Raw genomic sequence first — 13,212 nt, 5'->3', positions numbered from 1 at the left:
GGGCCAGAGGATGCCCGCCAAGGTCATCGAGGCCAACAGGACAGCAGAGTCAGCAGGCTGTCTCACAAGCCACTCTGAGCGATGGGGCGGCACGTAGACGTAGCACCCGCAAACATAAGCATAAGGCACGTTAGGCACGCCATGGGTATGTCACTGGTGATTTTGTGTTGGCCTTAGATTAGGGAATATATCATTATGTATGTCAGAGTGACATTTGTGCTTTATTTTGGTGGGAATAAAGTCCACTTTTCTGACCATTGCTGAGGGTGTTTCCTTTGTGCTGCATTTGTATGTTTCACAGACATCTCATGAGTGTTTGTGTGGACATTGATGTTTCTGTACTAAGCCCTTAGTTGCAGCTGATGAGGTGGAAGATGTAACATCTAAGTGCCACATGTGGAAGAGCCAGGCAATGCTGGTCCTGCTGATCCATGTGTGTGGAGCTAGCTGAAGGTTCGTTGGATTAAAGTATCCCGGGTGCCCCTGCCTCCTTGGTGTAGTAGTGGGTTGGCGTGCTGCCCCTCATCATCGCCCTGTGCTTCCTCATCCTCTGAGCCACTGCTGGATTCATCATGTGCCGCCTCATCCAGGGCGTCAAGGTCTTCATCGTCAACTGCATCGCCCCTTTCCAGTGCAAGATTGTGCAGGGCACAGCACGCTACCACTACCAGAGAGAAGCAATCTGGGGGGCACTGGAGTGCACCCCCTGAGCGGTCCAGGCAACTGAAGCGCATCTTCAGAAGACTGATGGCTCTCTCCACCACAGCCCTTTTGGTGCCCTGGCTCCTATTGTACCGCTGCTCAGCTTCTGTTTTTGGATGGCGGAGAGGTATCATGAGCCACCTTCTGAGGGGATAGCCCTTGTCACCCAGCAGCCATCCATCCAGCTGAGCCGGAGCACTGAAGAGCCCTGGAACCTGGGAGTGTCTGAGGATGTCGGCATTGTGGGAGCTGCCTGGGTACCTTGCACAAACTTGTAGAATCAGCATCCTGTGATCACACACTATCTGCACGTTCATGGAGTGGAAGCCCTTCCTGTTGATGAAGGCACCGAGCACACCTGCTGGCGCCTTGATGGCCACATGTGTGCAGTCTATAGCACCCTGGATGCGGGGGAAGACAGCAATGGCCGCGAAGCCTCTGGCTCGGTGTGTCTGACTTGCCTGGCCGCAGCAGAAGTGAATGAAGGTCAATGCCCGTCAGAACAGAGCGTCTGTAACCTGCTTGACACAAGTGTGGACAGCTGATTGGGAGACATCGCAAAGAACACCCACCGAGCCCTGGAAGGAGCCAGCTGCATAGAAGTGGAGGGCAACTGTGAGCTTCAGAGCCGCTGTCATGTGGTGTCCACCCACACAGTTAGGAGAGATCTCAGGGCCAATCATCTGACAGATATAGTTGACTGTCTCCCTTGGCAGACAGAGCCTCCTTCGTCACTGCACTTCAGTCATATTGAGGTAACTGCTTCGCCGCCTGTATACCCTGGCAGCAGGATAGTGGCGTCTTCTGCAGCCCCTTCCACCTTGGACAACCTCTTGGCCCTGCACCCCTTGTGCCTGCACCTGGCCTCACAAAGGTGGCTCTCCTGGAGGCTGATTGTTCACTCCTGGCCTCCTTCTTATTCTATCCCTCCCTCCTCCTCAGAGGAGCTGCCTCCAGTGGAGATGTCAGAGCCTATACCCAGGCTAAATGGAGGCCTCTGGCAGGCCCGATAAAGATTACTGTCTGCAGACTGCTGGGCTGAAGCTTCAAAGTACGGAGAAAGCTATTGGAAATCGATCTGAACTGTTACCAATTACACAGGCAAGTTTAAAACACTTTCTGCATTAAATACTTCAGAAAAAACATGAACAACCCCTCTGAGCCCACATATCCCGCCCGTGGATGAGGTTTGTTAAAAAATCAGTTAGCCGCCTGCCCATTGGACCCGTGCGCCGAGGCAAAGATCGCACGGGCTCCTCAAAATCGGCTTCAATTGCAGAGTTAAGGGCCTTAACAAGCCCTTTAATTCATGACGGGCATGCGTTGCGCTTCATACCGCCCGCCCACCTAAATATTGCGATATCGTGCGATGACATCGGGACACTCGCGCGGCATCAGCATACGACATTTTATGCGCTGACTCCACCACTTATGGGCTCCACCACCCGCACGTCAGCCATAACATTCTGCCCTCTGTCTTCTAATAGTTAGCCAATCCTCTATCCATGCTAATATAGTACCCCCAGTACCATGGGCTCTTATCTTATTAAGTAGCCTTAAGTGCGGTACCTTACTAAACACCTTTTGGAAATCCAAATATATTACATCTACTCATTCCCCTTTATCTATCCTACTTGTTTCCCCATGATGGATGTTAAGCTAACATGCCTCCCTCCCTTTTTTTGAATAAGGGCGTTACATTGGCAGTTTTCCAATCTTCTGGGACTTTTCCAGAATCCAAGAGTCCTTGGAAGATTAGTACCAATGCATCCACTATCTGTGTAGCTACTTCCTTTAATATCCTAGGATGCAACCCATCATGTCCAAGGAACTTATTGGCCTTTAGCCCCATTAGTTTCCCTAGTACTTTTTTTCTAGTGATAGTTATTGTATTTATTTCCTTCCCCTGCCCTTTGCCTCTTGATTATTTAATATTTTTGGAATCCTATTAGTGTCTTCTACTGTGGAGACTGATGCAAAGTACTTTTTCAACTCCTCTGCCATTTCCTGGTTCCCCATTATTATTTCCCTAGTCTCATTTTTTAAGGGGCTTATGTTCACTTTGGCCTCTCCCTCCTTTTTTATATATTGAAAGAAGCTCTTACTGCCCGCTTTTGTATTACTTCCTAGTTTACCCTCAAAGTTTATTTTCTCCCTCATTATTATTTTTTTGTCATCTTTTGTTGGTTTTTAAACTTTCCCAATCCTCTGGCTTACCATCAATCTTTGCCACATTGTTTGTTCTTTCAATTTGATACTATCCTTAACTTCCTTGGTTAACCATGGCTGGTTTATCCCCTTCCTAGAATCCTTCTTCTTCACTGGGATATATCTTTGTTGTGAGTCACAACCTATTTTCTTAAATGTCTGCCATTGTTCATCATCTGTCTTTTCTGCTAAACCCCTTTCCCAGTCCACTCCAACCAACTCTGTCCTCATTCCTTTGTAATTATCCTTATTTAAGTTTAGCACAGTTGTTTCCGATCCAAGTTTCTCAATCTTAAACTGAATGCTAAATTCTATCATGTTATGGTCACTGTTTCCTGGGGGATCTTTTACTCTCAGATCATTTATTAAACCTGTCTCATTACACACTACCAGATCCAAAATAGCCTGATCCCTGGTTAGATCCATAACATATTGTTCTAGGAAACTGTCCCGAATACACTCTATGAATTCTTGCTCATGGCTACCTCTGCCAATTTGATTTTCCCAATCTATATGAAGATTAAAGTCACCCATGATTAATGCAATGCCTTTTTTACATGCCCCCATTATCTCCTGATTTATTCTCTGTCCTACAGTATTGCTACTGTTAGGGGGCCTATAGACGACTTCCACCAGTGTCTTCTTCCCCTTGTTATTTCTTACCTCCACCCATATGGATTCTACATCTTCTGATCCAAGATAATTTCTTGCTATCATACATATTCCTTGTACTAACAAAGCTACCCCGCCACCCTTTCCTTCCTGCCTGTCCTTTTGAAAAGTCGCATACTGCTGAATATTTAGTTCCCAGCTTTGATCTCCTTGTAACCACATTTCTGTAATTGCTTTAAGATCGTACCCATTAACGTCTATTTGTGCTGTTAATTCATTTATTTTGTTCTGAATACTGCGTGCATTTAAGTAAAGAGCCATTAATTTTGCCTTTTTACCATTTTTTCTCCCTTTGACCCTATTTGCTGCTGTTTTTCTTTTATGTTTGTACACTCATCCTTTCCTGTCACACTCTGGGTATCATTACCTAAATAGCTGCCCTGCAATGCCGCCATACCCTTTTGCTTTGTAAGCGTACATTTCCCCTCTCCAGAACCCTCCCCCCCTCTATTTAGTTTAAAGTCCTCTCTACAGCCCTAGTTATTCGATTTGCCAGGACATTGGTCCCAGCATGGTTCAAGTGAAGTCCATCCCACCTGAACAGCTCCCTTCTACCCCAGTACTGGTGCCAGTGCCCCATGAACTGAAACCCGTTCCTCCCACACCAATCTTTGAGCCACGAGTACAAATCTAAGAATAAATCAGCAGATAAAGCTAGAAGCTACAAAAAATAATAAAAGGACAAAACTAAAGGCTCTGTACCTAAACGCACGTAGCATTCAAATCAAAACAGATGACCTGATCGCGCAAATAGAAATAATTAAGTACTATCTGATAGCCATTACAGAGGCATGGCTACAGGATGACATAGATTGGGACCTGAATATTGAAGGGTACGTGACATTTGGGAAGGACAGGAAGTTAGGAAAAGATGGAGGGGTGGCTTTGTTAATTAATGATGTTATTAGCACATTAGCGAGGAATGACCTAAGTTCAGGACACCAGGGTGTAGAAGCAGTTTGGGGTGAGATGAGGAATGATAAAGTCCAGAAGTCACTTGTGGTAGTAGTGTACAGGCCTCCTAATTGTAACTTCACAGTTGGTCAGAATATGAAAGAAGAGATAGTGGGAACTTGCCAGAAAGGTACAGCAATAATCATGAAGGATTTTAATCTGCATATAGACTGGAAAAATCAGATAGGCAATGGTAGCATTGATGAGGAATTAATGGAGTGTTTTTGCGATAGTTTCTTGGAACAGCATGTCCTGGAGTCAACCAGAGAACAGGCTGTACTAGACCTGGTATTGAACTATACGATAGGATTAATTGATAATCTCCTAACGAAGGCACCCTTAGGTAGCAACGATCATAATAGGATTGAATTTTACATTCATTTTGAGGGAGAAACAAATGCGTTCAAGACCAGTATTTTGAACTTAAATAAAGGTAATTTTGAGGGCATGAAAGCAGGGTTAGCTAAAGTGAACTGGCAAATGAGGTTAAGGGATATATCAATAGAAGTTCAGTGGCAGACATATAAAGGGATATTTCAGAATACACAGAATATATACATTCCAATGAGAAAGAAAAATTCCAAGGGGAGGGCCCACCATCCATGGTTAACTAAAAAAATTACAGACAGTATTGAACTTAAAGAAATTGCATATAATTATGTAAAGATGGGTGGCAGGTCAGAAGATTGAAAAGAATATAAAGAACAGCAAAGAATGACGAAAAGATTAATAAGGAGGGAAAAATTAGTCTATGGGAGAAAGCTAGCTAGTAATATAAAGACAGATAGTAAAAGTTTTTATAGATATTTAAACAAGAGATAACAAAGAGAGTGTTGGTCCTATAGAGAGTGCATCTGGGGAAATTGATAATTGAAAGTAGGGAGATAGCAGACAAAATAAACAGGTATTTTGCTTCGATCTTCACTATAGAGGGCACAAGTAACATCCTGGAAATAGCTGTAAATCAGGAAATGGGAGGGAGGGAGGAACTCAGGAAAATTACAATCACCAGGGAAGTGGTATTAATCAAATTGTTGGTCTGCATGGACTTCACCCTAAGGCCTTGAAAGAATTGACTAGTGAGATAGTTGATGCATTGGTTTAATTTTTCAAAATTCCCTAGATTTGGGGAAGGTTCCATTAGATTGGAAAATGGCAAATATAACTCCTTTATTCAAAAAGGAAGGGAGACAGAAAGCAGGAAATTATAGGCCAGTTAGCCTAACACCTGTCATAGGGAAAAAGTTAGAATCTATTATTAAAGATGTTATAGCCGGGCACTTGGAAACATTCAAGGCAATCAGACAGAGCCAACATGGTTTTGTAACAGGGAAATCATGTTTAACCAACTTATTGGAGTCTTTTGAAGGAGTCACATACTGTGGATAAAGGGGAACTGGTGGATGTACTGTACTTAGATTTCCAGAAGGCATTTGATAAAGTGCCACATCAAACACTATTGCAGAAAATGAAAGCTCATGTTGTAGGGGTAACATATTGACATGGATAGAAGATTGGCTAGCTAACAGGAAGCAAAGAGTTGGCATAAATGGGTCATTTTCTGGTCGGCAGGATGTGATGAGTGGTGTGCCACAGGGATCAGTGCTGGGCCCTCAACTTTTTACAATTTATGTAAATAACTTGGATGAAGGCACCAAAGGAATGGTTGCTAAATTTGCTGATGACACAAAGATAAGTAGGAAAGTAAATTATGAAGAGGACATAAGGAGGCTACAAAGTGACATAGATAGGTTAAGTGAGTGGGCAAAGATCTGGCAAATGGAGTATAATGTGGGCAAATGTGAAATCATTCATTTTGGCAGGAAGAAAGTAGAAGAAGCTTATTATCTGAATGGTGAAAGATTGCAGAGCTCTGACATTCAGAGATATCTGGTGTCCTAGTGCATGAATCGTAATATGTATGCAGGTACAGCATGTCATTAGGAAATCTAATAGAATGGTATAATTTATTATGAGGGGGATTGATTAGAAAAGTAGGGAGGTTATGCTTCAGTTGTACAGGGCATTTGTGAGACCACATCTGAAGTATTGTGTATAGTACTAGTCTGCTTATTTAAAGGAAGATATAAATGCATTAGAAGCAGTTCAGAGGAGGTTTACTAGACTAATACCAGGAATAGGCAGGTTGGCTTATGAGGAAAGGCTGGACAGGTTAGGCTTGTATCCACTGGAGTTTAGAACAGTAAGAGGTGGCTTAATTGAAACCTTTAAGATCCTGAGGGGTCTTGACATGGTGCCTGTGGAGAGAATGTTTCCTCTTGTGGGAGAATCTAGAACTAGGGGTCACTGTTTAAAAATAATGGATTGCTTTTTTAAGACAGAGATGAGGAGAAATGTTTTCTCGAAAAGAGTTGTGAGTCTTTGGAACTCTCTTACTCAAAAGGGGGTGGAAGCAGGGTCATTGAATATTTTTAAGGAAGAACTAGATAGATTCGTGTTTAGCAAGGGGGTGAAAGGTTGTCGGGGGTAGGCAGGAATGTGGAGTTGAGGTTACATTCAGATCAGTCATAATCTTATTGAATGGCAGAGCAGGTTCGAGGGGCTGAACTGCCTACTCCTGCTCCTAATTTGTATGTTCATATCTATGTTCGTATGGAGGAGGAGATTCCAAAAATATCCCCATCCTCAATGATGGGGAGCCTAGCACACTGGTCCAAAAAGAGAAAGCATTTGCAACCATCTCAGCCAAAATTGCCAAGTGCACGATCATCTCGGCAACCTCCTGAATTCCTCAGCATCACAGATCTTCAGTTGGTCTTCAACAAATTTGATACACTCCACATGATATCAAGAAACGGCAGAATCCATTGGACACTTCAAAGGCTATGGACCCTAACAACATTCCAGCAACAGTACTGGCATTGCCCACCTCTAATTGCCCTTAAACTGAGTGGCTTGTTAGGCCATTTCAGAGAACAGTTAAAAGTCTATTACTGTGGGTCTGGACTAACATGTAGGTCAGATCACATAAGGGTGACAGATTTCCTTCCCTAAAGGACATTGTTTGTGAACCAGATGGATCTTTACAACAATCGATGATGATTTCATGGCCACTCTTACAGAGACTAGCTTTCTTCATTCCAGGTTTTGTTAATTGAATTTAAATTACACCAGCTGCTGTGATGGAATTTGAGCCAGTGTTGTCAGAGCATTATTCTGGGCCTCTGGATTACTAGTCCAGTGAATTACCCCTACGCGACCGTCTCTCCTGAGCTCCTGAACTAGCCGCACCCATAGCCAAGCAGCTCCAGCACAGTCAGAACACTGGCATTTACCTGGCAATGTGGAAAATTGCCCCGATATGTCCTGGCCACAAGAAGCAGAACAAATCCTACCCAACCATTACCGGCCAAGAGTCTATTCTCGATCATCAGCTAAGTGATGGAATGTGTCACCGACAATGCTAATAAGCAGCACTTACACAGACTTAACCTGCTCACTGATGCTCAGTTTGGGTTCTGCTTAGGTTCAGCTCCTGACCTCATTACAGCCTTGATCAAAAGAGCAGAACTCAAGAGGTGAGGTGAGAGTGACTGTCCATTAAGGTAGCATTTGGCCGAGTGTAGCATCAAAGAGCCCTAGCAAAACTGGAGTCAATGGGAATCAGAGGGAAAACACTCCACTTGTTGGAGTCATACTTTTCACCAAGGAATATGGTTGTAGTTGTTGGAGGTCAATCATCACAGTCTCAGGGCATCACTGCAGGAGTACCTCAGGGTAGTGTCCTTGACCCAACCATCTTCAGCTGCTTCATCAATGTCTATCCCTCCATCATAAGGTCAGAAGTGGGGATGTTCGCTGATGATTGCACAATGTTCAGCACCACTTGCGACTCCTCAGATACTGAAGCAGTCCGTGACTATATGCAACAAGACCTCAAAAACGGATGCTGAGATACTGAAGCAGTCTGTGTCCATATGCAACAAGACTTGGACAATATTCAGGCTTGGGCAGATAAGTGGCAAGTAACATTCATGCCACACAAGTGCCAGGCAATGACCATCTCCAACAAGAGAGAATTCAACCATCTCCCATTGACATTCAATGGTTTACTATTGCTGAATTTCCCACTATCAACATCCTGGGGTTACCACTGACCAGGAACTGAACTAAACCAGCCATATAAATATTGTGGCTACAAGTGCAGGTCAGAGGCTGGGATTTCTGCAGTGAATAACTCACTTCCTGACTCCCCAAAGGCACAAGTCAGGAGTGCAATGGAATACTCTCCACTTGCCTGGATGTGTGCAGCTCCAGCAACACTAAAGAAGCTTAACATCATCCTGAACAAACCAGTCTGCTTGATTGGTACCCCATCTATCACCTTCAACATTTAAACTGCATGTCCCTTCCATTGTTCACAACAGGCAAGGTACACACCATACCCAACCAGTCCGTGCTTGCAAAAGTCAAAACACAGTGTCCAACATTAGATGTGGTTCCGCAATTGGACATTTGCCGAATAATTCTCAGTGTGCTAAAAATTGTGCTGTCAACCAATTTAAAATTGTCAGTTGGTCTCACAGTGTGGTGCATTTATGTGTATTGGAAGCTACATATATTCATTCACAGGGCCCTGTTCTTTGCAGACAGAAAGAACATGTACATACATTGCGCCTGTTTCAGCCAAACAAAATAAGCGATAGCCATTTGCGGGTTCATTCCTCAGGGCAAAACCTTAACCAATCATTATCAAGCTACCTGGTTTACATTTCAAACAATTCCTGACTGGTAACTGTCAATCAACATTAACTGGTGCATTCTCCATGGCAATGCTTCTACCAATCAAAGTCCACTTGCCAACCAATCAGCATTCTCTTCTCTTACAGTATGATATGTTGCTTCCCCTGACATTGGTATTCGTGTGATTGTCCTGATGAGTGCAAGATGAAAAGCATTGACAAAATGTCTTTTCTCAGCAATACTCAACACTCATTCCCTCCACCACGGGCGCACAGTGGCAGCAGTGTATACTTTCTATAAGATGCACTGCAGCAACTCAACAAAGCTCCTTTGACAGCACCTTCCACATCCATGACCTTTAAGCAAGAACAAGAGCAGCAGATGCATGGGAACACCACCACCTGCAAGTTCCCCTCCAAGCCACACACCAACCTGACTTGGAACTATATCCCTGTTCCTTCACTGTTGCTGGGTCAAAATTTGGAACTTCCTCTCTAACAGCACTGTGGGTGTTCCTAAAACACATGAACTGCAGCGGTTCAAGAAGGTGGCTCACCACCACCTTCTCGAGGGCAATTAGGGATGGGCAATAAATGCTGCCCTCATCAGCGACACCCACATCCCATGAAAGAATAAGATGAGAAATAGGAGCAGGAATAGGCCGTATGACCCTTCACAAAAAAAAACATCAATATGAACACGACTGAACTTCTACATCAACTTCTACATTAACTCTACTTTCCCACCTTAATGTCATATCTTGAGTCCCTTCATACCCAGAGTGCTTGGGGCAGTAAACATAGGAAATAGCATTCTTAAAGGATCAATACACCACAAAGAAATTGCATTTGAATTCTATTTTTTGCAAACAATCCAAGTTTCCTTTAAGGCCAGAAACAAACCTTTTCCACCACATGTGAATGGGGTCAAAGGAGTGTGGTTAACCCCTCTGACCTATTCCCTTCCATTTAAGCCCCAAACCCACTCCATATAATCACCACCACCATATGTTAGTGGCATGATGAGCTGATGCAAGGTATCTCTGAATTGGATACCACGTTGAAGCAGCCATTTTGTGTGCTAAGGGTGGTTGTTTATCTGTAAAGTAATCTTTCCATTCTTTCTGGGGCTGAACCAAGACTTTTGCTGAACTTTAACTCAGCTCTGTTCAAAGTACCACTTTGCATTCTAAATAGGGATTTTTCAATGGGAATATCCGTATTTTTGATATTATAAAGAGGAGGAGCATGAACACGTGAAAGAGACAAGATTGAAGGCTCTGAGAGTCAGGCATCATTTAAGTTATCTTTTCCTTCATGTGGATACTCACAGACCACAATCTGCAGACCAAGAAACTCTCACAGCGCAAAGTAACAGTCCAAGAAGGAGTTAATATTTCTCCCACAGCATAGCGAGCATAAAGTTGTGATCTATGTCTATGATAAATTATGGTTCATATTGATCCAAAGAGTCATTGTGCACATATACAGTAGTGTCTTTATTCAACAGAAACAAGATTTACAAATAAATTGATGATCCCTATCTCCCAGCTCCAACACAATTAATCCATTGAAATTTACATATGAAGTATCTTTAAACATGTTTATTTCCACTTGTATTCCACAGAATTCTCTCATTGTTCTAAGTTTAAAACAGCTCCAATGCATTTCTTACAATTGTTTAGACTTTAATACAGATCCCTCTTTTTTCCTTTAATCTCCGGAACATTTTATTTTACAATTATTTCAAATGTCTCCTCTAATCATGAGTTTGGTCTGCTCAGACTCTTTACAATGGGTGAATCACCTGCAACAAACCCTTGCTTACACCAAACTTCAGACAAGGTTCAGATGGTGAAGCAAGAGCAGCTACAATTTTTTTTCCACAGAACTCCAATAGCAGATGAATTGCTTTTCAAGTAATCAGGACTATCATCTTGTTCATGTAGATATTTGCAAGCAAAGTTACCTCTAAATTAACTGTACATGCATTGTTATTCCTGGTGATACATCTGCATTAGTATTTTCTATCCACAAATTAATACAATGAAGCTTACTTAAGTCTTTTTATCAAAAATGCAACACCTTTATCTACCATAAAAATATCCCAAGGTTCAAGAGAAAACGTCAATCTTGCATTTGTAATTTTTTTTTAACTTTTTGTTTTACACAGAAGCCTCTGCAATGATTAAATCTGTTAATTGAACTTTGCATGTTTTGAATATGCTTTATTAAAATGTGTTAATTAAGACTACAACTCTTTGAAAGCATTTATGTACAATAAAAAGGACAATTTTAATTCTTTCCAATTTGCCAGGATGGTGCAGCGCAACAATTAAAATGGAGCAGCTCCATTTCCCACTTGTCTGCAATCTTATCACTGCTGATTTTGGCGGAAGGTGAGGCTCCAGATGGATTCTGTAAATGCAAATCGAGGTCCCATGATGTACATCCTAAGTGGAGCACCAGCCACAGCCAAAACGCCCTCCAACTCTTCACCCCAGGCAAAGCTGCTCCTCCAGGACCTAGGATAACTAGCTGGCTGCAACACCCTCCCATAACATCATTCCACCGCAAACCTTGCTGCCATCAGTCTTATCTCAATGCTGTTGCATGGTCTCCAGATTGCCTGATCTGCATCTACCTCTCATCAGCTAGCTGCTGATTTCCACTGGAAATGGCTGAGCAGCTAGCCTACTCCCATCTGAGATTGCAGCCCACTCCTGCCGACTTCTTTATGGTAGTTGATGCCAACCCTACATTTGTCACAGTTGAAATGGTATGGTTAGATTTAGCCAAGTCAGTAATTTTGAATAATGCCATTCCCTTCCAGAACTCTGAAGAGAAGCCAAAGTTAAATGACATTGACTTTGTGTTAATGTTAACATACAAAATGAATCTGTTATAAATATTAAAAAATGCATGTATGGGGTGCACAATTTAGAAAACTGGATAGATATGCTATATGTGTTGGTGAACCTTAAAGATTAGGAACATTCTAGTCTTGATCTTTCATCTATGATGAGTTAACTGAACTCCCCCAGGATAGCAGTAGAGTGCTGCAAATAGCATTACTGTCTCTGGACAAAGGGAAAAGTATCAGCTAAACTTGCAATTCCAGCTCTGGAAAATGCAACTCTGTCAACGTCAGCTGAAGACAGAGCCAGGTTCAGATGTGATGTTTCCCTATGATTTAATGACTTATCCATGCAGCACTGATGTAACATATAGTCACCTGGAGTAAGCAACAAAAAAAAGACCTACATTTATATAGCGCTTTTCACAACCACTAAATGTCTCAGACAGCCAATGGAGTACTTTTGAAATGTAATCACTATTGTAATGTAGGAAACGTGGCAGCCAATATACACACAGAAAACACCCATAAGCAGCATTGTCATAATGACCAGATCTGTTATTTTTGTGTGATGTTGTTTGAGGGATAACGATTGGCTGGGAAACCAGGGCGAACTCCCCTACTCTTTTTTCAAAATAATGACATGGGATCTTTTGCATCCATCCAAGGGCAGGTGGGGCCTCGGTTAAATGACTCATCCAAAAGACTGCAGCTTTGACTGTGCAGCACTCCTTCAGTAATGCACTGGAGTGTCAGCCTTGATTTTAGTACTTAAGCCCTGGAGACTTAAACTCAAATCTTGTAACTCAGAGGCAAGACTGTTACTCACTGAACCACGGCTGACATGTCTGCTTGAATTGGCAAATTAAGGCTCTTTGTCAATATAGGACTCTAATTGCAAACTTCAGGTACAAATAGGTGAGCTAACTGAACTGGGATAGCTGCAAATCAGAGTCCTACTTTGGCATACAGCCTTGTGTTGGTCATGCTCAATCCAGTTGTACCAGGCCTTGAGTGGCCTACCTAGTGGTACTTAAATGGGTATTTCTCAAAAAATGACCCAAAGAAACCATTAACTTTTATATTTATGGGACAGGTGTTGTTCTCCTGGGGCGA

This window comes from Cetorhinus maximus, chromosome 2 (genome assembly GCF_964194155.1).
Source record: "Cetorhinus maximus chromosome 2, sCetMax3.hap1.1, whole genome shotgun sequence".
NCBI lineage: Eukaryota > Metazoa > Chordata > Chondrichthyes > Lamniformes > Cetorhinidae > Cetorhinus > Cetorhinus maximus.
The sequence above is the reverse complement of the archived record's forward strand: the minus strand, read 5'-3'. Positions refer to the sequence as shown.